The following is a 24,076-nucleotide window of genomic DNA, read 5'->3' on the forward strand; positions in this document are numbered from 1 at the left end:
GTAAAATGCTCATCCGAATGTTTTTAATTATTTTTCCAATAGTTACGGGCGTCAAAAAATATAGGTTCCTTGGGAAAAGTTTCTCTATAAGACTAAAGCAAGCGATTAAGCCAATAATATTTTTTTACGGGAAAGGTCTATATTAATCAATTTAAGAGTTGAACATTTTGTAGTGCATTTATATTTATTTTAATACGCAGAAGCAATCTTATTTTTTACATTTATAGCCTTATTAAAAAGTCATCCACAGCTACTCAGCTAGCTGTGCACGGCGGCAGCTACGCAGCAAGCATAACAACAACAAATCGGTAATGAAAGCCGTATATGTGAAAGTTTTTCCAGTAGATATTCCGGATATTCGAGCAAGAATATGCGACAATATTAGCAATGGCGGTACCGTATATGGCATTGTGATAGATATGGAGTGTGTTTGACACAGAGGGCTGATGCCAGAGTAGCTCGCATAAAACATAAACAGCATAAAAAAACTGTGTGGTGGTAGGTTGTCAACAGTAGCCCACACTGAGTTATTAACAACGGCCCGCGGTATGTTGGCTACGCTTATGATGCAGGGTCTTAAATGGATATGTCACCTCCCTGGTTCGACATAATACATCTACTGTGGCGCCATCTCTGATTTTCATAGCGACTCTTTTAGTTTTTTCAATGATCCATTACATTTCGTTCCGTGTATTTTGTTAACTTTCCAATACTTTCGGTTTACCGTGTATATTTCCGTAGTGCTTGGAACAACATAAGAAAAGGACCTATTTATATTAGACAATTATTGCTTTCACGTTATTTGTTACAAGAATTATCTTCAACAATCAATTATAAATCTATATACCAAGTATTTCTACAATTAAAAATTTATATAAAAATCAAAACATTTCCACGCTGACACATTTTTTTATTTCGGCTAGCTGGTTTGTTTTGTGCAGAACAATTGTTTGTAAATTTGAATTGGTCCTCTTCATATGTTGATCCAACAATTTGTTGAAAAATTAATCGTAGACCGCGACATTATTATGTGAAAACTCCGTGGTTTAAACGCAAATACGTTAAAAAAGTAAGTTATTTTATGATTATTAAACATTGCTTGGAATTAATTCGCCTCAACTATTTATAGCCAAGAAATGCAACGGTTGTCCATCAACCCGAACCACAACCTCAAAACGCTACGAATGAGCATGATGTACCGGATGACGATCAATACTTCCATGACGACCTAGGAAATAATTGTAATGATCCGAATATGAGAGCTCCCGATTACATTGACGCACAAGCTGGTTTGATAGAGTTTCCACCATCGACAAGTTCAGAACCAGTAAGGAGTAGGTTCTCCAGATTGCCAAGGACGGAAAATTTGTCTGGCGAAGAATCAGAAAGCTCGGAAAGTTTGATCGATGGCACTTTCCAATACTTTAATGAACCTTACGTTGGAGACTCCGATTCTTCACAGTCATGGGACTTTTCCAACTCAGACGATTCAATGGATGGAAGATTTCACGAAACAAATGATGAAGCTTTCGGCGGACCAGGTGTAGAATCATATTGCGGATCGGTAATCATTGACACATTCATCCAAGTTTATAAAAATGACAACATTCTTTACTTTCAGGACAACTCGGGGATCAATTTGTAAATCTAGAACGCAAGTAGATTAAATAAATTTGAGCATTCAGGAAAAAGGTGTTAACAATTCTAATTATTTCATGGCTAAATGTCTTATTGTATCACGCAAAACTTGGTAATTCTCGACATGCATGGTCGGTTCAAAAATGGTTTATGTGTTCGCAATATCTTCCTTCGCTTGAAATGGTGATCCATAAATGACCCACCACCCCCCTACCCTTCTCTCTTTTAAGTATAAAATAATTTATGCACGACCCCATACTAGTGATGGGCGATTTTGAAACGATGTTGCAAACATCGATTTTTTCGTTTCGATTAATCGATTTTTTGAATCGATGTTAGGACAACTCAAAATCTAGTGAATCGATTTTCTTCATTCGATTTTTTGTTTCGATTCAGAAGGATGAAATTGATTAGAATTTTTGATGAGATGTTGAATCATGAACCTAGTTATGAACTGGCTTTGAAGCGTTCAATGTATAATTTTCAATTTCAATCGTTTTTATATTTAATTTAATTTTTTATATTTAATGAATTTAATAATTGAATTTCGTTTTATTTTAAGAGCTTGTTTTTGTACATTTTCATATGACCTTAAAAATCGAATCGATTCAAAAACATCGATTCAATTGATTCGATTAAATCGGTGAATCGATTCGACATATCGAATTTGAATCGATTCAGTAACATCGATGTTCTGGTCAAATGTGCCCAACGCTACCCCATACTCATTAAATTCAAATAAAAAGTAATTTAAACTTGTTAAAATTTTAATATAAAGCAATTCCAAATATATTTCAAAAATATAACTCATTTTGATATAATTTTGATAGGACTCAAAACTATTTTCACATCACATTTTAAAAAAATATCTAAATATAACATACTTTGATAAAAATATCAAACCTTGTTATAATTTTGTTAAGTTTTTGATATGCCTTTCTGATCGGGAAACGCCTCAGCGCATGTTTATTTCGGTAGAACGTGAATGGTGTGGCGTTTTCCTCATTTGCTTTTTTCGATACTTTATTTTCCCTATAATTCTGGGTTGCGGCTTTCGTGTGTGACACGCAGACATCAGGCATTGAATGCCGGTCAGCTGCGGGAAAGTCAGTCAGTCAGGCAGTGCCGATAACTATCGGATGCCGAAAACACGCGTTTTGCAGTCGAAGCAACAGGAAGAAACCTTTGTGGATAAAAATGTGACCGAAAATACGAATTTGACAAGGTCAGTTGGTTGCGCGGAAAAGTGTGAGTTACTGCTGGGAGAAGAATCAATGCTATAACCGGCTGGTGTGCAGTGTTGATGAGAAGTGTTTGAGTTGTGCGCCAGTTTGAACCGGTTCGGTGCTATTTATCGATTGTGATCGCGTGGATCCGATAATAATGTAACACATTGTCAGAAGATTTGATCAAATTTGGCGCTAGACACTTGGCACGATCGCAATGGTGTTGATGCTTTCCTGAAATGGACGAGTGAAAGGTAAAGGATCGTTATTTGTGGTTTAACGTGGAGGTGTAAATATTTACTTATTTAATTATAGATCAGCCTTGGTGAAAACATGATCATTTCCAAAATAGAATAATTCTTCTTCTTCTGCTTGGTATCGCTAGCTTTCTTTGCCAAAGTTGCTTTTTTCGCATTCGTATATCGTGTGGCATTACGATGATACTACACACTTAAATTATATTACTGGGGTCGGTAAAATTTTACTGGGTTTTGGAACTACCGAAAAAGTCAGTAAAATAAAAATTGTCGCTACGCGTAATTGAAAAGCAAATTTCACCATGTTTTAGTTTTTATCGATATATGATATAAAAAGAAAGCTCTCTGCGAAATTTCAGTGAAAAATCTCTGTTTTTCGATTTCTGACATATTTTATTTAGTTTACTGACTTTTTCGGTAGTTCCAAAACCCAGTAATTTTTACCGAACAGATTGAGTGTGTATATGCCTAGGGAAGTCAAGGAAATTTCCATTACGATAAGATCCTGGACCGACCGGGAATCGAACCCAGACACTTTTAGCATGGCTTTGTTTTGTAGCCGCGGACTTTAATCACTCGGCTAAGGAATTCTTAATAAATAGAAATTGTATGCATTTGCTATCGAATGTGAACGTCAGATCTTGTATCCAGATTCGATTTTCGTTATAGCATTCAAAAACGCATGTCAGAAGTTTTCAATCACGATTTCTACATGTGCAAAAAGACTTGCTTATGATTCGAAAATCAACCAGAGGCGTGACCACGTTCGACATCGTGGGTATCAGGTATCAGAAGGCCGGCTCCAAAGGCACGTTCCCCACCAGTTGGGAGATTTGTGCCATCGCCATATTTGAGCCTATTTCATCATCTACCCGATGGGAGAGGAAAGGGAACAGAAAGATGGGAGGAAATAGGAGTGGGGTCCCTTGAAGAGGGAAGATCGCATAAGCGAAATGAGAGCATGTAGCTCCATACCACAATGGGTTTGAACAGCGCCCTAAAAAGGGCACTGCAAAACGCATGAGCGTAAAGAGAGCCAATAGCTCATTACCACAGCGGGTTAAGAATAACAGAATGACCTGAAGATTCAGGCTTCTGAATTCAGTTTCACTTAATAAGTGTTTACCAAGTAATTGGAATCGCATTTGCGCAAAAACTGGACAGTTACATATCAGGTGATACGAAGTTCCATAATCGGAGTCACAACTGATAGCACGCATGTGTCAGCACGCTGAATATTTGCCATGTGATAGTTGAGTCGGCAGTGGCCTGTCAACGCTCTGACCAAGAGACTGCAATTCTGCTTTGACAGATTTGTTAAATACTTCGCCACCTTTGGAGATGGCTCAGTAATGTACAATTTTGTTTGACGACACGACTCCAAACTATTCCAATATTGATTGTGCTGAGTTGCCGCCCAAGAGTTTATCTGAAGCTTCACCCAGCACTTCGAAATTGGAATAGCCGGCTCAGGGCCAATGAAGTCATGCGATGCTCCTTCGCGAGCTAGCTCATCAGCCAATTCATTTCCAGCGATGGAAGAATGGCCAGGTACCCATACAAGGTTTACAGAGTTGACTGAATTCAGTTCCTCAATTTGAGTTCGACATGCGATAACAAGCTTCGACCTTGAGTTGGCCGAAGCGAGAGCTTTTATAGCAGCTTGACTATCTGAACAGAAGTATATGACTTTACCCATTACGCGCTGTTGAAGTGCTGATTGCACTCCACACATAAGAGCAAATATTTCCGCCTGAAAAACGGTGCAGTTTCTACCAAGTGAGTAAAACTGATTCAGCCTTAGCTCACGAGAATATACTCCTGCACCAGCTCTACCTTCAAGAAGGCAGTCATCAGTGTAACATACTATATTGTTTGATATACTTCTTTCCAAATAGCCAGACGTCCACTCTTCCCGTGAAGAGAATTGTGTGATAAATGTCCTGTAAGGAAAGTGACAAGCAATTGTGAGATCACTTGGAGCAAGGACAATTTTGTCCCAATTCACCAAAAGTGGAAACAACGAAGTGTGTGTAGATCTACGATTCACTGGATTTTTCTCCAGCAGATCCAGTACCCATAAACGGTAAGAGCAAGAAAGTGCTTCTTGTTTAAGATATATGTGTAGTGGCGCAACGTCGAAAAGGGCCTCGAGCGCTGCTGTGGGAGTTGTAGAGAACGCACCAGACATCGCCATCAAGCACATCCTTTGGAGATGGCCCAATTTTGATTGGATTGTTCTCACTTCGCCCTTTTGCCACCACACAAGACATCCATATGCCAATATTGGTCGAACAACTGTTGTGTAAATCCATTTGATATATTTGGGTTTGAGGCCCCAAGTTTTACCAAAGGTTCGCCGGCAATGACCGAAGGCCATACAAGCTTTTTTGACTCTGAAATCAATGTGAGGTGTCCATGAAAGTTTGGAATCTAGAATGACTCCGACATACTTTACTTGATCAGTCACATTAATCTCAGTGCCAAAAAGACGTAAAGGTCGAATTCCATCGCGGTTTCGTCTTTCCGTAAACAGAACAATAGATGTTTTATTCGGGTTAACCGAAAGGCCATATTGGCGACACCAACACTCGACTACCTGAAGAGCACTTTGCATCAGGTCGAATAAGGTGCTTATGCACATACCAACTACCAGAGCTAGATAGTCGTCGGCAAATCCATAAGTTGAAAAACCGCTATTATTGAGTTGCCTCAATAGCGTATCTGCTACGAGATTCCACAAAAGTGGTGACAAGACTCCCCCTTGGGGGCATCCGCAAACACTCAATTTTCGAATCGCTGCTTGACGCAATGTCGAGAAGAGATGTCGGTTTTTGAGCATTTGATGAATCCAATTGGTAATCATTGTAGGTAGCCCATGGTTTCGTGCTGCTTCCAATATGGCATCGAAAGACACGTTATCAAAGGCACCCTCAATATCCAAGAAAACACGCAATGTCGAGAAGAGATGTCGGTTTTTGAGCATTTGATGAATCCAATTGGTAATCATTGTAGGTAGCCCATGGTTTCGTGCTGCTTCCAATATGGCATCGAAAGACACGTTATCAAAGGCACCCTCAATATCCAAGAAAACACTCAAGCAGGATTGCTTCTGAGCGAATGCTTTCTCGACATCGTATACAACTTTGTGTAAAAGAGTCACAGAGGACTTTCCAGATTGGTAAGCATGTTCATTCACATGAAGAGGCATGTTTGCCAAATAAACATCACGGATGTGATGATCGATAATGCGTTCCAGACATTTCAGAAGAAAAGAGGTCAGACTGATTGGTCTAAAACTCTTCGCTTCTTCATACGACGCACGTCCTCCTTTCGGGATAAACTTTACAGTAATATCACGCCAGGATCTGGGAATATACCCGGTAGCAAAACTGCTTACAAGTAGCTTTTTCAAAACATGTTTGATAAACTCAAATCCTTTTTGGAGCAGAACAGGATAAATCCCATCCGCTCCTGGAGATTTGAAAGGAGCAAAACTATTAAGTGCCCATTGAATCGATTCAGTAGTTACGATACTGCGAGCCGAGGCCAGAGACTCGTAACTACATGAAAAGACATTTGGTTCATCCGTAGATGCTATGTCCACACATCCGGGGAAGTGTGTATTGAATAAACATTCTAAAACTTCTTCATCGGAAGAAGTAAAGTCACCATTAGGTAAGCGAATTTCGTTCACTTGGAAATCCTTAGATTTTGCAAGGATTTTGTTCAGCCGACTGACTTCACTCAAACTGGAAACATTTGTACAAAGGTTTTTCCAGCCGGATCGTTCAGCAGAACGAAGAGCCTTCTTGTAAGCCTTGCGAGCCGACTTGAACGACTCTGATCCAGCTGAACGGCGTCTGTTCCAACTCCTTCTACATTGTTTCCTGAGTCTAGTCAGATCGGAATTCCACCATGGGGTCCCTCTTGTAGTCTTTACAGACCGCAGAGGACATGCTTCTTCAAAAGCTTCCATAATGTAGGATGTTGTAGTATCAACGGCATCATCCAGATCACTTGGATTTTCAATGGACGGAGAATATCCATGAAATTTGGTCGCAACCAATTCAATATAGAGTTCCCAGTTTGTTGATCGGGGATTCCTAAAACGCAAAGTCTGCGCAGTTACATTTGAATGTTCAAAGAAGATGTAGCGATGATCAGATATTGATTCCTCATCTGATACATGCCAATTTGTCAACTCGTGACTGATTCTATTCGAGCAGAGCGTTATGTCTAACACTTCTTCTCTATTAGAAACCATGAAGGTTGGGCGATTGCCTACACTCTTAAAAATAATGAAATTTACATGTGATGTAATCTTATCTGAACTTAAACATTTTGTGACGCAAACGCTTTCAGGACGAAATTAAAGGTATCTTCTGACTTGAAGTTCAAAATAATGAAATGAAACATGCTTTCAAACAAAAATAGCTTGAGAATTACGTCCGACAACCTATCTTTACATTAGCATATAATGTTTGGGTCATATTTTCAGTCCCACATGTAGCAATCCATAAAATATAGAAGTTAGACTGATATTTCCTTTTTACCACACTTAAATTTACATGATGTTTGATTTTGGTGCCGCTGTCGTGCAAATCATTGAGTTTGTTTTCAAAGATGGCCGGTACTGTTCGCCGCGATTTTTCTCTTCCGTATTTGGACGAGAAATCAATAGAAATCAAGGAAAGTATTTGTCAAATAACTAGTCGTTCGTTTCTATAAAGTGCGGTTGTGGTAGCAGCTTGTGAATTATTTAGCGTGAGGCTTCATGGATAAGAAAAAAATAAATATAATCCGCTCGCGTCGGCTGATTGGCACCTGAAACGCAGAAGCCTATTTATGTGAAATCGTGAAATATGTGTTCCATGATTGAGATTAGGATTGCTACTGCAATGTTCCGTGAAGTAATGAATTCAGTGAAACGGAAAGCAAGCAGGTCACAGCTGACAATTATTGGTGAGTTTGTCCCCCGTGAGGAATGGAGAAGTCCACGGAAACGTGCGGTATCATGCACCAAAGAACGATGGTTCCTTCAAGTTGTTGCCTTATCGTAAGAATCATCAAAAAGGTAAGAGTTTGGGTTTCAAAATTAGAATATCCGAGTATACACATAGCGTCCCATTAATGCAATCTTAGACACATGACAACAAGATTAGAATATAATTACACGTCGTTATGTAAAAGTCGGTCATAACGACTTTTACGTCCCGGCGTGTAATTTTTTTTTTTTGGTTTTTTGTTATCATGTAATTTTAAGATCAGATGTAAAAATATGTCTAATGATTCGCTTCTTTTATGTGCATCTTAAAGCACGTAAATTTACCCGATTTTTTGTAAGAGTGTATGTTAAGTAATCCAAGATCTGTACTACTAAAGTACACTCTTACAAAAAATCGGGTAAATTTACGTGCTTTAAGATGCACATAAAAGAAGCGAATCATTAGACATATTTTTACATCTGATCTTAAAATTACATGATAACAAAAAACCAAAAAAAAAAATTACACGCCGGGACGTAAAAGTCGTTATGACCGACTTTTACATAACGACGTGTGATTATATTCTAATCTTGTTGTCATGTGTCTAAGATTGCATTAATGGGACGCTATGTGTATACTCGGATATTCTAATTTTGAAACCCAAACTCTTACCTTTTTGATGATTCTTACGATAAGGCAACAACTTGAAGGAACCATCGTTCTTTGGTGCATGATACCGCACGTTTCCGTGGACTTCTCCATTCCTCACGGGGGACAAACTCACCAATAATTGTCAGCTGTGACCTGCTTGCTTTCCGTTTCACTGAATTCATTACTTCACGGAACATTGCAGTAGCAATCCTAATCTCAATCATGGAACACATATTTCACGATTTCACATAAATAGGCTTCTGCGTTTCAGGTGCCAATCAGCCGACGCGAGCGGATTATATTTATTTTTTTCTTATCCATGAAGCCTCACGCTAAATAATTCACAAGCTGCTACCACAACCGCACTTTATAGAAACGAACGACTAGTTATTTGACAAATACTTTCCTTGATTTCTATTGATTTCTCGTCCAAATACGGAAGAGAAAAATCGCGGCGAACAGTACCGGCCATCTTTGAAAACAAACTCAATGATTTGCACGACAGCGGCACCAAAATCAAACATCATGTAAATTTAAGTGTGGTAAAAAGGAAATATCAGTCTAACTTCTATATTTTATGGATTGCTACATGTGGGACTGAAAATATGACCCAAACATTATATGCTAATGTAAAGATAGGTTGTCGGACGTAATTCTCAAGCTATTTTTGTTTGAAAGCATGTTTCATTTCATTATTTTGAACTTCAAGTCAGAAGATACCTTTAATTTCGTCCTGAAAGCGTTTGCGTCACAAAATGTTAAAGTTCAGATTAGATTACATCACATGTAAATTTCATTATTTTTAAGAGTGTATTTCATCAGACTGGAGCCTCTCAAATTGATATCTGAGCTGCCCCAGATGATGTGATGAGCATTGGCATCACTGCCCACAATCAGCGGAAGGCCTTTTGTTACGCAGTGTACGACAACTCGTTTGAAGTCATCCGTTGGGGATGGTTCATCATGTGGTAAATATACCGAACAATAGATGTATATCCTGTTGAGGTTACCAACAGAAACATCAATTGTGACAGCACATACATCTCTGGTCGTCAACTAAGAAATAGCTTCGAGCACGCATGCGCGGGGCATGAAGCGCGAGTTTGCCATTTCAAGTTTGCTGAAAGTAGCAAAAACTGGGTCCACAAATTACCTAGATAGAAGTTTCCTCTACGAAAGTAGGGTTCTTGAACTAGCGCCACTTGGGCTGCACCATTTTGCAGTAGTCTGCAAAGATTGATCGTTGCTGTTCTTTTATGCTGAAGATTGATCTGAGCTAACCTAACCGTAGCCACTACCCAAACTAGGCAGGATTAAGCTTTTTGCAATCTCAGCACGAAAAAGACCAGCAACGAAAAAACCAGATCGGTATCTATTTAAAGTCGCCAAAGGCGAAACAGCACAGAATACACTGTGTAAAACGCATAATTCGAATCCATATAGGTGATAATTTGAATTAAATGTCAACATATTCATAATCCCACCCTTATTAAGCCTCAGGATAGAGACTGAAGAAGGGCAGCCGATTATCTCGGAGAAACACAAGGTCACCTGCACCATTGCTCCGGGTAGCACAGGAAGGACTCAATACTGTGGAGGGCGCCCTGGTACCCCACAGGCTCCGTTAGCGGTTAGGTTTAATTTAGACCCCCCTAACCATTCATTCCTAGGCACGGTACGCATCACACCATAAATTAGGGGTCACCTGTGAGGTGGACTTTTACCACCGGAACAGGCAGTCCGTAGTGTTAATTCTTAGCCAGTTGAAACAACCGCTACCGACACTACGCGGCTATCTAGGCTGCTCGGGAAAAGGAGGTTAATATTGATGATTAACTCCTGACGTGCCCAAGCAGCCCAAAAATCTTGTATCCAGTATTCGACATCGTGGGTAGGATAAACGGAAAAACAATATATTCATATAATGTGACCAAATATCATAAAAGGGCGCCTGTACCAGTAATAGTGGCAAGAGTAACGGGTAGTGGAATAAAAAATCGCCAATAACTGATGGAAGCTTGTTTCATATATGTCTGAATACGTCATTCGAAAGCTTTTCTTTTTATTTCACGTATAAAATAATCTTAGAATGATTAAATCATTGAATCTTTCAAAAAAGCATTGCCTCCATTACTGGAACATGTTTAAGTAATAGTGGTATTTGCTAACTTATGTTCCTATAATAGAGGTTTACATTGATTTCTCATAGAAACTCACTATTATAGGAACGCCCCACTATTACTGGTGCAAAGGAGCAAAAAACTTAAGGTTTTTAATTGTTTTCTACTGTTACGGAAACAGACAAGGAAATTTCCATGATTTTTTTATGCACATTCATATCATTTTAACAAGGGCCATGTTAGAAAAATACACATATCTTAAAAATTACCTATAACACGGATGAAACCGCACTATCACTATTATTGGAACAAAAACTACTACTGGATCAGCCACCCTATTGAATATTTATAAAATTTATTGAATCTGTCGAATCTGAACTCTTCCTTCAAGTGATGTTCAAAATATAATGCTATTATTCATTCTTTTGTTGAAGAGTTACTACCGTAAAGTGTCTTTTAAGCGCATAATCTCATTTCGCGTATTTTATCGTTTTTTTTTTTTTAATGCGGTTAGAGAAAAATAACATTTTTCCATTTCTATATCCTTACATGATGGAATACGTCACAGTTTTTCAAAAAAAAAAAAACAAACACACACACAAATTATGGTTTTTTATTTTTATTTTTTTACAGCACGTTATTTTTTTATGGCTTGTATACTTTTATGATTGTTAAGTTAAACTAGTGTTGACTGTATATTCAACGATAAATTATGTAAGCAGCCTCATTGCCTTCAGGAATGCTTGCAATATTGAGTGCAACTAAAATATTTCATGATCTTACATCCAACATTCACCAATAGTGCATACTTTCTTACTTCTTGAAAGTGAAATTGCAAACAAGAATGCTCGGTCATTCCAAGTGCAATGTTTATGATTTATTTCTCAACCTTAACCCCTCTACCGGCAGCTTCATTTTTTCCCGCAAAATTCAAATTCAAATCGTTATAACTTTTTTTGTTTTTCAATATTTTGGCATCATTTTTTCACAAGCTCTCAAAAAACTCTTCTAGTTTAAGGATCTGCGTCGATATTGATCATTGGTCATCTGGTTTTGAAGATATTCTAAAATTTCTTGGGGGACCGACCAGTAACTAGGACCCCCCGTTAATTTCTCATGCTACAGAAATGTAATCGTATTCGGATATTCACTCTACGGAACAATACATTAATGAGAGTATGTTGTGAAAAAATGAAGCAATTTGGTGCAGTCGTCTTTAAGTAATGACCATTTAGGTTTCTGGAACCACGCTGGCCAAATGAAGATCTTAAAAACTTCAAAAAACATCATATCGTAATTTTCAGATATCTCCAACAATACTGAACCGATTTGTATGATTTTTTCAGAGATGCTCCTTATAACCTGACATTATATAGCCCATATTTTATTTTTTTGATAAATTGATCAAAAACAAAATGGCCGCCAAAGACATATTATATGGAAAATGTCGGTCCCCCGAGGAGCATCAGAATATCTTTAAAACCAGATCACCAAAAATCAATATCGATACGGATTACTAAACTAGAAGAGTTGTTTGAGAACTTGTGAAAAAATGGTGCAAAAATATTGAAAAACAAAAAAGTTATAACGAATTGAATTTGAATTTTGCGGGAAAAAATGAAGCTGCCGGTAGAGGGGTTAAAATCATATAAACTGAGCGGTTTCGCTTGCAAACTCAGAAAAGACGTTTTGCGTTCAATATTTAGGATTTTGTTAGCAATGTTGGATATAATAGCTGTGTTTGCAGGTTTTAGCATTGAACAATACATTATACATGGCTTCACATGATTCAAACTAAAATATTTGTCGTGTAAATCTGAGATTTTGTTTGTTTGTAGCTTAGCTTAGCTTAGACTGACTGCACATATCTATGGTTCACTAATTTGCTATAAAACTATAAAGTATTGTGCTATAAAGTGTGGGTTCGATGCCTGCTCCAGCAGGAGGAAACTTTCTATCAAATTAAAAAAACAAAATACTAGGCTTAAGTCTGTGCAGTCTTTGGCTGAAGACAGTTGAAATAATCTTTCAAATTGGGGTATGTAGCATGACTTTCTAACTATATCGATGTTGTACTGGAAAAATATTGGAGGTATTCATTAAAGCGTGTCTTCAGTATTACATCAAGAATTTTTCATATAAATTCTAGATGAATGTCTATAAAACTCTCTCTACATTTTTTTGTGGATTTTTTGTATATTACTGTCAAAAAGATTGGAGTTATATTTTGCTTTCTTTGAAACCTCTGTAATTATTGTAATTCAGCGTTGTTCTCAGAGAAGCTTCTGGAAAAAAAGTTAACTCTAAAAATCTCCACAAGAACCATGGTGGATATTTGTGGATGAATCACAGAAAGTTTGTGTATACAGATTTCTCGTACCAGGTCTATTATCGGGTTATTTCTTTTTCTTGTTTCGTATAATCTTTCAATAGTAATTGAGATTAAAAAGAAATCTGAGCATTTCCAATCATCTTCACACTATTCCATTTGGCATAAATAGGCATAAATAGGTATTTACAAATTGGCTAACATATCTTTTTATTTCAATGTTTAATGTTTAACCTATTCACTAACATCCCTGAAACAAAAATGGAATGACATCATAAGCATCCACTAACAATTCAGAAATTATAATATCTTATCGAAGTCTCAGGTTGTCAAATTATTTCGCTAGTATTTTAGAGTTGTATAATATTTTTCCAGGAAGTCTCAATCAACGTTATAGGAACCAAACTTCGAACCTCTTGGATTAATCTTAAAATAATTTCAGAAAACGCTCTGGAATAACAGCTTGAAGTATTCCAGAACGAATTTCATGAAGAATTTTTAGAAAAACCCTCAGAAAATATCTGACGTTAAATTATGAACTAAAGGCAGAATCTAATGATTTGCCATATTTAAAAACATCCTATTTTGTTAACAATCTTGGAAGATTCCTAAAGTCTAATAAATAGACGAGCATGAGGACATTGGAGGAATTTTATCTGGGTTTGGTGTTGATTGGAACTACCATTTTTTTTTACCGAGTTTTCAATTTTATATTTTGTTCATAGAAAAACCGAGTGGTCTTAGGGGAAGGGGAATTGAACGAAACCACACAGAATCATAAGGCGGGAGGGGGTTTGAGAAAAAAAAAAAACACGTGGGTTATGGACGGCCCCATAATGTTTACACATGTATGTTTTGGCATTTTTGGGATTTATTGGTATTGTATCCAAGAAGTCAACATTAAGCAATCCCTGGGCTTTGTTCATGAATCTATTTAGCGATTGCTTATGATGTCTTTTGAAGAGTTGAAGAAGGTAAATTACTTTGGGGAAAAAATATAAAAAAAACGTGATGTAATTCCTCAAGAAATCGATCGAGGAAACAGTAAAGCTATCTAAACAAAAATTGTAGAGGAATATTTGAACAAAAACAGTTCAGGATTTTCTGAGAGCTCTTAAGAGCGAAGAGTAGTCCTTAGAGGGAATCTCTACGACCTGCTGCAGGGTTTTTGGTACAAATTTTCCGGAAAGTAAGTTCTTGAAAAACTTTATAAATATTTCTTAGAAGAAAATAATTAATAAATTCATCAAAGAATTTTTAAAGGAATTCATGATAGATATTTTGAATAATCTTTAGAATAATTTCTGGAAGTAGTTTTGGAAGTACTTTAGTGATATTTCTCTGGAAATCATTTGAGAAAAAAAAACTGGAACAATTGATCAAGAACCCACTGGATGCACCATTGTAGTTGTTGTTTATGTTAATGATGATTGAAACTCAGAAGGAAAGCTAGAATAATTATATGTATGTCAGAGAGCTTTGGCAAGCGTCTGAAGAGTTGTATTCATAGAGGAATTCCTAGCTGAATATTTTGATTAGTCAGAATTACAATCATCGAAGGGATCAAAGAGTCACTGTTGAAGTCAGAATATTAATGAAAATCACGGTTCAAAATGAGAAACTTCTTAAAATTAAACCTGCTTTCTATGTGTACTTTTAGTTTTTTTTTTATCTTTTTTAAATGTATATACATATTACATTTATTTCTTATATATTGTAATCTATGATAGCTAGTGTGTTAGGTAACACTATCCTCTAATTTTTTTTTCAATTTTATTAACGAGATTTTTTGCCCTATGCTAGATTATCTTGGGACCAATGGTTTTACTTCCCTTCTGAAAAAAGTCGTCACCAGGCTTGATAATACTCCTCAACATCATCAGAGTTCGGTGACAAAACACACCAGAGTAAAATTCCATAAAAAAAAAGAATGCTCTCACAACTCCTCGAGGACTGCCTTGTTCGGGCGGGACGCTCAGGAGTTCTTTTGAAGCGTGCGTAAAGGTAAGCATCGCAACATGAGAAAGTGAGTACCAGAAGAAATCCTCGCATTTTTTTTGCACCCTGACTCGAGTCGCTTGAGGATCTGTGTTGAAAATTTTGAGTTTATTTTTTCCTTCTCAGAAAATCGGCAAAATCGCCTCCTCTTTGCATCGCAGAGGAGTTTCTATCAAGCCTGGTCGTCACTATAACTTCTACGTCATAAGTGACTATCTCGGGGATGGTCCCAAGTCCAAGTCCAAGTCCCAAGTGAGAGGCACGTATTCTACACCAGGCCCGTCCCATCCTTCTAATTTGGTAAAACTGAATAAAGCTATTATAAATATTTTGCTAACGACATATTGCATTTCATTTGCCGTAGCAGTTCAGAATTTTTACAAGTGAATTGAAACGTTCAGTTGGTTAATGCTCCCGAAATACTGAATAACTTGATTTTTTATTGGACTAGTGTGAAATTAAAATTGTGCCTGCGCTCAAACTGCATTGTGAGTTTTTGACCTTTTTCATAATAAGTAAGCAATATGTTTTTCCTCTTTCAAAGCTGGAATTGGCTTTTGAGGTTTATTTCTCAAAATTTTAAATAACTACAGTCAAGCTCCAATTGACCCAACCTTTCTTATTTTTTTTTTGTTTTGCAGATCCTGCCATATGATTTTCATGGCAGGATCGTGAGTGCCTTGAACATACGTACTGTTTAATTGTGTGGTATGAAAGCAAGTTGTATACTGTGTCAATGAACAGAATCCATACTACGTTACAAAACAGTTGATTTCAAATAATCAAAACTATTAATTTCTTCCTGACTATTGTCATGAGTCAAGTATTTTTGTACGAAAGTAAGGCTAACTGAACCAATTCTGAATACGCTCCTGATGACGCATGTCGTTCGCTGCAGGCACAGAACCAAAAATCGAAACCAGTGTCAGCTCCATTCAACTGGTACTACTGGGATCGTGCATACTTCAGCACTCAGACAGCAGTGAGATCCAAAACAGCGTTGTTGGTTTTCGGCTGTCGTTGACTGACTTGGCGTTCAGCTGCTCGTCGCGTGTGATCGATTAAAAAAGACCTAATTTTTGTATGTGTGGTGCACATTAACCATCGCGGTTTTTCATATTGACACACTCGTGCAGCGTTCTGAGCATTTTGGACGCAGAAAAGTAAATCGCTCGGTTTGTTATGGTTATTGACCGACCTTTTATTCGGTTTCGCTTTGAACCTTTGAACGATGAAGCACGGTCGGGTATACTTCAAGTGAAACGGGTCGTTTTATGGACTGACAAGGATCCCGGGAAGTGAAGTTTCGATCGGACTGATTGTTCCTGAATGAGTGTGATGTTAAATAACTTCCGGATTAATCGATCGAGTTGCGTCATCTGTGATCGCCATCGGTAAGCATGAATCGCATGATAACTACTAAACTTCGTCGCTTATACTCTGACTGAAGCACATTCCGAGCAGATAATGACAGCTGAACAGCGTGACTGATAAGAGCTCTCTCTCTCTCTCGGTGGAGGTCATACATGGCAACACGAATCGTTTCACGGGCGTACGCGTTCCACATTTCGTCTAGTGTGTTATCAAGTTTTTCAAAAACTACGATTTCCGTACAGAATTTTTCATTCAGATCCATTAAAATAATCGTTTTATTTTTCCGGTGACCGTGAAATGCGATCATCCTTATCTGTCGCAACGCAAAACACCTTTGCGGATTGCCATTTCGTAGTGAGTTAGGAATGGCGACGTGCCTTCGGCGGTATTTCTCAGAAAACACGTTGCACTTTCCTCCTAATGAATGCGCTTAGTTTGCATGATTTGCGGTATCACGCTATCTGGTTGAGATCTTACGAGACCGGTTGTCCGGCCCATTAAAAAAGTGCTGCTCAGTAGCGGGATGTTCTTTTCTGAGTGACGATGTCCGGTTAATTTCTGAAATTGTGATTAAGGCCCAAGTAAAAATGGGGCAAATGTCAAAAATGAAAAAGCAGTTTTCGCCGTTAAAATCGACAAATCGAAAAAAATAAAAACACACAGCTGTTTTATTTTCGAAATAAAAAGGCTGTGTGTTTTTATTTTTTCCGATTTGTTGATTTCTGCTTTTTCATTTTTGACATTTGATTCATTTTTATTTGCACCTTAAGGAACATTGACAAATAGAAAATAATATGGAGTGAAAATTACGTAAATGATTAAATTTTATGTTACTTATCACTTAATTGCAATATTTATTTTTTTAAGTGGCATCCCGTTGAATGCTTCCCATTTTCAGCAAATTCATCAAATCATAGGTTAGTGCAGACCAATTAATAAACCACGACAACTCCATAATTGAATGTAACTAACAACTTGTTAATAATTGCTTCATTTACATTATACTCTGGAATCCTACTTGGTCTTGTGCAGCAAGCTTATTTTCCACGTGCATTATTTCCGATTTTTACCCGATTTTGGCACGGTTCTATTTTGGCTACAAAACCGTTCAGTTTTGGCAACACGGAAATGCAAGAACAAAAAATGGAACACGAACCCTATCAATCTTAATGTTTCTGCAGGTCTTTTTCAAACTTACTAGGTTCAACATTTGACGGCTACGAACCGAGGTGTTGTGGCTTGAAATTGTTATTTTTTTAAAGACACCGACACGTCAATGCTTCCAGTGGACTATTTGCCTTTTGAAGCAAGCACCACACTAGACAACGGACTAGCATGCAACGCCCAATGGCACAGCCAGAAAACATTCCTAACGATTTTTTTTTTCTGGCGTGAGGCGGGAATCGAACCCATACTCCATGGCTCGATGCGGCTAAATGCTTGGTAACACTAACCGCACGGCCACAAAGCCCACATCTGTTTGGATGTAAACTTAATGAATGAAATGAATAGTTTTTCAAATTAGATAAATTAAATTCGTGATTTTGATAACGATGATTAAATATTATATTAAAACATCCGTTCGATTTTGGCAACATGAAAATTTTTAGCATGTTTCCAAAATCGAACGGGCTTCTTATTCCAATGTTCCTTGATGGTCTGAACGGAACCTCAAAATTGTATGTTCTCAAAATCATTTGTTAATTTGTTAATAGGCTTGATCAGTTTTTTTTTTAATTTTTGGCAGCATCTAAGTGTTGAAAAGTCAGCAAAATAGGACTGCTTGAAATTCATCAACTATTTACTAGTTTACCTACCATACTTCCAACAGCTGTATTCTAACGAAATCATAACCGATTTGAGCATAATAACATGGTCTTAAGCCTTCGATTCGATGGCAACTATGAAATATTCACAATGTTAAGTTGTTACTCGTAAGAAAAAATAAATGTTTTTTTAATCTCTCTTCAAAATGTTGGGTAATTTTCAAAACTTCGTCCGTTTTATGTGAAGTATTTCAGTAAAATGAGTCACCCACTATTACGCAGCAAATGATCCATACTTTAAAACGAGCAATAATTTTTCTTGCCCCTCAATTCTCAAACCTACGTCATGTGTCATGACTCGTTTGAAATTTGACTGAAATAATTAAAAAGAGGTTGTTGCGGGAACTAGCAGCACTGCCACGGATACTCCTCGGTTGCCCTTGCCTAATTCTGACTTTTGACAATTTCGGTCAAACGATGTCTTTAATACTCAGCGCTGACAAAGCTGTCATACAATTCGATTGAGAACATAATCACGTTTGTAATTTTGCTATTCTCAAAATAATAAATAATTAATATCTGTTGGGTTCGAAATATTCTGAACAATTTGGATACCTTAACGTAAGTATACAAAACGAATTGTACAAGAAAACATTCAAATAAAAATGCTCTTCCACAGCTTGAAAAGACCAAAAACGTTTTCTACAAGGTGGATCCGAAGAATCTATGACAACAGGCCGAAAGACAAAAGGTCGAAAAGACAGAAGATCGAAAGACAAATGGTCGAAGAACAAAAACGAAGGGACAAAAGGTCGAAAATTTTTTTTCAAAGAAGGACAAATTTCCCACCAAGCAAATAATTTTCGACCTTTTTTCTTTCGACTTTTTGTCCTTTCGACGTTTTGTCTTTCGACCTTTTGTTCGTAAACCGAATCCAAAACGCTGCTCAACGATCCAACAACATTCAAGGTTAAGTCCACGATCAGATTAACCATTCGCGATGCCAAATACGGAGCGTAATGACTGCAAAGTCTGCAATATGGTACTGTACGGCCTGTGAGGAGTGGATTCATTTGGATGTGTGGGAGTGAATGTCAGCGTCCGAAAGGAACGCCAGAAATTGGCGATGCGAGACATGCAAGTCATCGATTGCCTTTCGCCCTCCACCGCCAACCCTATCCCTGACAACCCAGGTGATCCCTTCAACGTCGATATTGTCAATTGTGACTGCTGGGCTAGAGAACGTGTCGAATACGCTGATGTCGTCTGATGCGGCGGGTAGGCAACAGTATTATCAGCCCATTCGGGAGCTGGACCTCCCAGTTCTCCGAAAAAAAAACGAAAGCAACTCTTTGCCAATTACAGGTGCAACGAGCGCTTCTAGAACAGAAGATGGAATCTCAGTCCATGCTGGAGCTGACAAGGAAGAAACAATGTTTAAAGTCAGCGATTTCGAAGGTCAAAGGTCAGATCCTGCAAAGTGGAGAACTGGATATGTCGACGATGACTACGATAGTTGATGAATACGGAGTAGGACGAGTGGAAGAATTGATGAAAAGGGTGGACAATCAGCTCACGATCCTGTCACTCATGCGTCAAGTTGTGGCAGAGGTTCCTGCATCAGTGACAGCTCCGTTTAATTCAACATCCACGCCAATAAGCGGCACGATAAAAGACAACCTGGCCAAAACATCGTATGCTTCTATCTCGGTTCCCGTGCAACGCAATATAATCTCGACACCGATGTTAACAATACCTTCCTTGCCATCAACGTTTTTGCCAGCAGCCGTGTTGTACAGTAAGTGCCATCACTCCCGTTCCAGGCATCTGGGTTTGAGCAATATATGAATCAAGGAGCTATTCCAATGAGTCCAGTAATGGCCTCACTTACGCCGCCAGCAATGTGTATCGTACCGGCATCAGCAATTCAAGCATGCAATACGGTCCAAGTCAACCAGTGCTGCAGCGCCTTTCCTTTCATCACTATATCAACCACCAATCACCGGACATCCTACGATTCAAACTCAGTTGCCTGTCCCTGGACTCTGCCATCTATGTCGGGTCAGCAACTTCTCTTAAGTCAGCTGTAATAAAACATTGGGCAGCCGAACCCTCTCGTAAATCCATATACACCACTTTATATATTTTTTTTTCGGGCGCCCTCCTGCAGGTTAGTGACATTAATCTCATTTGGGTTGGCTGTGCAGAATCTCTGCGACCATCTTGAGGCTGCGGGTCAAGTGGCACAAGAGTAAGTAAGAGAAAGTTCTCTAAGAGTAAGTAGAGAAAGTTCCGGGGCAGTTGCGCCTAGATTGGACGTTGTGCAAGCAGCAGTTTTCAGCAGTTGAGCTTCGCACGTTCTCGGCTTATTTGTCTACACTTGTCGTAGCGGCTTCGGACATCACGGTCATTTCGGATAACAAGCCCTCTAGGAACAAGCCTACTAGGAACAAGATCCCCGTCATCGAAGCCGGAGTCCTCTCCATTAGTTCGTTGTCTAGCTTGTGAGGACCCGCAGCACAAAGTTAAGGATTTTGCAATTTTCAAGAAAATGGATACAGCAAGTCGTTGGAAGGTCGTCCAAGATCACCATTTGTGCCGGACGTGCTTGGGTAAGCACGGTCGTTAACTGTGTAAGACATAATCCACCTGTGGAATAGAGGGATGTTCAATGCGTCATCATCATCTTCTACATACTGTCCTCCACAGGCAAAACAAGCCGACGAAAGATGAAACAAAGGACTAAGTGGTAACGGGAGAAACAAGCAAACGGGTAAACGCATATCACGTTGATATGCACTCTGCTCTTTTTTCAATATCTAGCTATACGCTTGAAATGGAAAAGCAGATCGGTGGAAACATTTGTGTTTTTAGACGACGTCCCTTCCATGAAACTGTTAGAAAACACGGTGGCAAAAGAGCTCGTAATTGATGACGGAGAATCTTAAGCTCAGTTCAACATGGACGAGCAATGTAACACGACACGAACCAAATTCTCAGTGGATTCTGATCGAGATCAGCAACGCCATGCAGTCTGCAAGGTACACACTGAACGACACGCGCACAGTGATGAGCCTCAGTCTGCCGCAGCAGTAGAGACACCTGCAAGGACTCCCTATCACGAGTTTTAAGGCAACCCAATCGTGATCAGAATTTGGTTGGGCTGGACAATATCGGCAATGGCCGCAAGAAGTAATCCCACAGCCAGCGCAAGCTTCCACATCTCGCGAATGTATGAAAGATCTTGACTTTAACGATATGGTAAAGGAATTCATTACCGTTGAGAGCTTGGGAGTAGTCGAACTCAAACGTTTTGAGAGAGATGATGACAAGCGTGCCCTATCAATACTGGCTTAGACGACCCACCGCATCTCCACGGAGTTTAAAACGGGCGTTATGACCACTTTAAGTTTCCTGACAGTTTCGGAATGGCCAAGAGGCGACTAGAGTGTTTGGAGCGGCGGATGAAAGCAGGCCCAGATCTTCCTGACAATGTCCACTGACAAATCAGCGAGTATCTCGAGTGCGGCCACATACACCATGCTACTCCAGAGGAGCTGAAGTCAGCGGACCCGGCAAGAGTTTAGTATCTAGCTTTGGGAGCAGTGCAAAATGCCAGAAAGCAGGGGAAAATATGCCTCGTGTGGAATGCTGCAGCGAAGATCAAATGAACCTCTTTCAACAGCATGATCCTAAAGGGGCCTGATGTTCTAACTCCATTGTTAACAGTCATTTTCCGATTCCGTGAGCGGAAGATGGCGATCTGTGGGGATTTGAAACAAATATTTCATCAGTTTCGCATCTTACCCGGTGAATACACATTCACAGAGATTTCTATTTCGTAAAGACGTAGCCTACCTAGTACGTGTCGTAGCCTACCTAGTAGGTGAGATATTGTCCAAGACGTATACCGAAGATTGGCGTTGGATTCCGTCGAAACAAAATGGGGCTGACGAGGCAACCACGTGGGGAAAGGGACCCTGCCTGAGTTCCGACTCCAGATGGATTGAATGACCAGACGTCTTACGACGTTCTGAAGCAGAATGACTGCAGAAGATTGCAGTACAGGTCTCGGAAATTGCCCAAGAGCTGTGTGCTTGTTTATTGCATCGAGAAGTAGTGATGGAACAGTTGGTAGAACTCAGTCGATACTCAAAATGTAAACGTTTAATGCGGTCTTTTGCGTACTAGATTCGTTTTTTGGATAATGCCAACGGTACAGATTGGAACAGCCGAGAACGACGGGCCACCTGTTGCAGGAAGAAATCTACAAATCTGAAGCAGCCCTATGCCGCAAGCAATAGGCTACCTCGATTAAGTCACTACTCAACAAGGATTCAACAGTGGAGAGTTAGAAATTTGTAGATTTTGATGGACATGATGTTGATTTTGTTGAATAATTTGTGTGTTTTGTGCACACTTGTGATAGCAGGAAGACGTTTTTACGGCTTATTTTCTTAATTCTTATTTGAGCCTAAGGAGTTAAAATATTGTTTTAGATTTGTTTGCAGCATGGTAAATCCATCCAGCTCACTTCATGCATCTTGCAACAAGGAACGATACTTACTTACTTACTTATTTGGCTTTACATCAATTATCTTGATAAAGCCTCGCCAACAATATTTCGCCAATTCCCTCGGTTCATGGCCGCTTCTCTCCATCCTCGACTGTGACCCACGCTCTCCAGGTCCTGGTGTACCTGGTCAATCCACCTAGCTCGCTGCGCCCCACGCCTTCTTGTTCCGACCGGATTCGTGGCGAACACCATCTTTACAGGGTTGTTGTCCGGCATTCTTGCAACATGCCCTGCCCAGCGTATCCTTCCAGCTTTAGCTACCTTCACGATACTGGGTTCGCCGTAGAGTTGAGCGAGCTCGTGGTTCATCCTTCGCCGCCACACGCCGTTGTCCTGCACGCCGCCGAAGATCGTCCTTAGCACTCGACATAAACATAGTAGCCATGATTTGTGCGTGCTATCTTTCGCGCCAGGTGCAGCAATGCTGCCTGTTCAGAAGTTAAATGAGCACTGCTGAAGAATTTGTGACTGGATATAAATCAGTAACTAATTACTGAGGCGTCCGATTTGAAAACGATCTTCGGCAAAGTTGTAGCTGATAAATGTATCTCACAGTATCAACGTAGCTCTAATCCCCAAGAGCATATGGGCAAACACTATGACCGATTGAATGAATTGGTTGCTTTTCTCATAGTTATTCCCATATAAACTTTTAAGAGCTTGTGCAGTCTCAGTTTCCATCCAAATGAGCTCAAACTATGGGAGGACACTCAGAATTTGATCTAGAATCGAATGAGCGATGTGGAGCAAAAACGATTTTTTGAACCACTCTACCCAGTATGTGGCCAGGTCATCCTATTCTTCTTTTGACTTCATCAAGTTTGATATGTCGCAAGATAGGTCTCAAGACCGCCAATATAATGGCCACTTCCTCTGGGGAACAGGGTATCCAAAACAACCTAGCATGTTATCAAGTCATCCAGGAACCTTTGAATTACCCTTCTTTAGCCTTGATTTGTGAATTTATGAAGTTTGGTGTTGCCAGCTAGGTTTCAGAACCGACAGTTTAGAGGCCATTTCACTCAGGAAACCGGGAATTCAGAACAATCCGACATGTGGTCAAGTCATTCAAATACATTTGAACCACCTGTAGACTTGATTTGCAAATTCATGAAAATTGATATGTCACAAGCCAGGTTTCAGATTCACCAAT

The 24,076-nt window shown here is 39.1% G+C and overlaps 1 protein-coding gene and 1 long non-coding RNA gene across 3 annotated transcripts in view; both read left to right on the forward strand.

Moving 5' to 3' along the window:
• The first annotated feature begins 576 nt into the window (after positions 1-576).
• On the forward strand, positions 577-1,850 carry LOC110678964. Its single transcript, XR_002502093.1, has 3 exons — positions 577-1,069; positions 1,130-1,564; positions 1,622-1,850. It is a non-coding gene; the product is annotated as an uncharacterized LOC110678964 (long non-coding RNA).
• A 915-nt stretch (positions 1,851-2,765) lies between these two features.
• Positions 2,766-24,076, forward strand: part of LOC5567207 (organic cation transporter protein) — a 53,922-nt gene continuing 32,611 nt past the window's right edge. The window contains exon 1 of one of the 2 annotated variants that reach the window (XM_021855007.1): positions 2,766-3,118. The gene's annotated coding sequence lies outside the window, so the exon portion shown is untranslated. Of the gene's footprint in view, positions 3,119-16,205; positions 16,602-24,076 lie in introns of those variants that run through there. The other variant, XM_001651586.2, reaches the window with a different exon arrangement.

Source organism: Aedes aegypti, chromosome 3 (genome assembly GCF_002204515.2).
Source record: "Aedes aegypti strain LVP_AGWG chromosome 3, AaegL5.0 Primary Assembly, whole genome shotgun sequence".
Classification (NCBI taxonomy): Eukaryota; Metazoa; Arthropoda; class Insecta; order Diptera; family Culicidae; genus Aedes; species Aedes aegypti.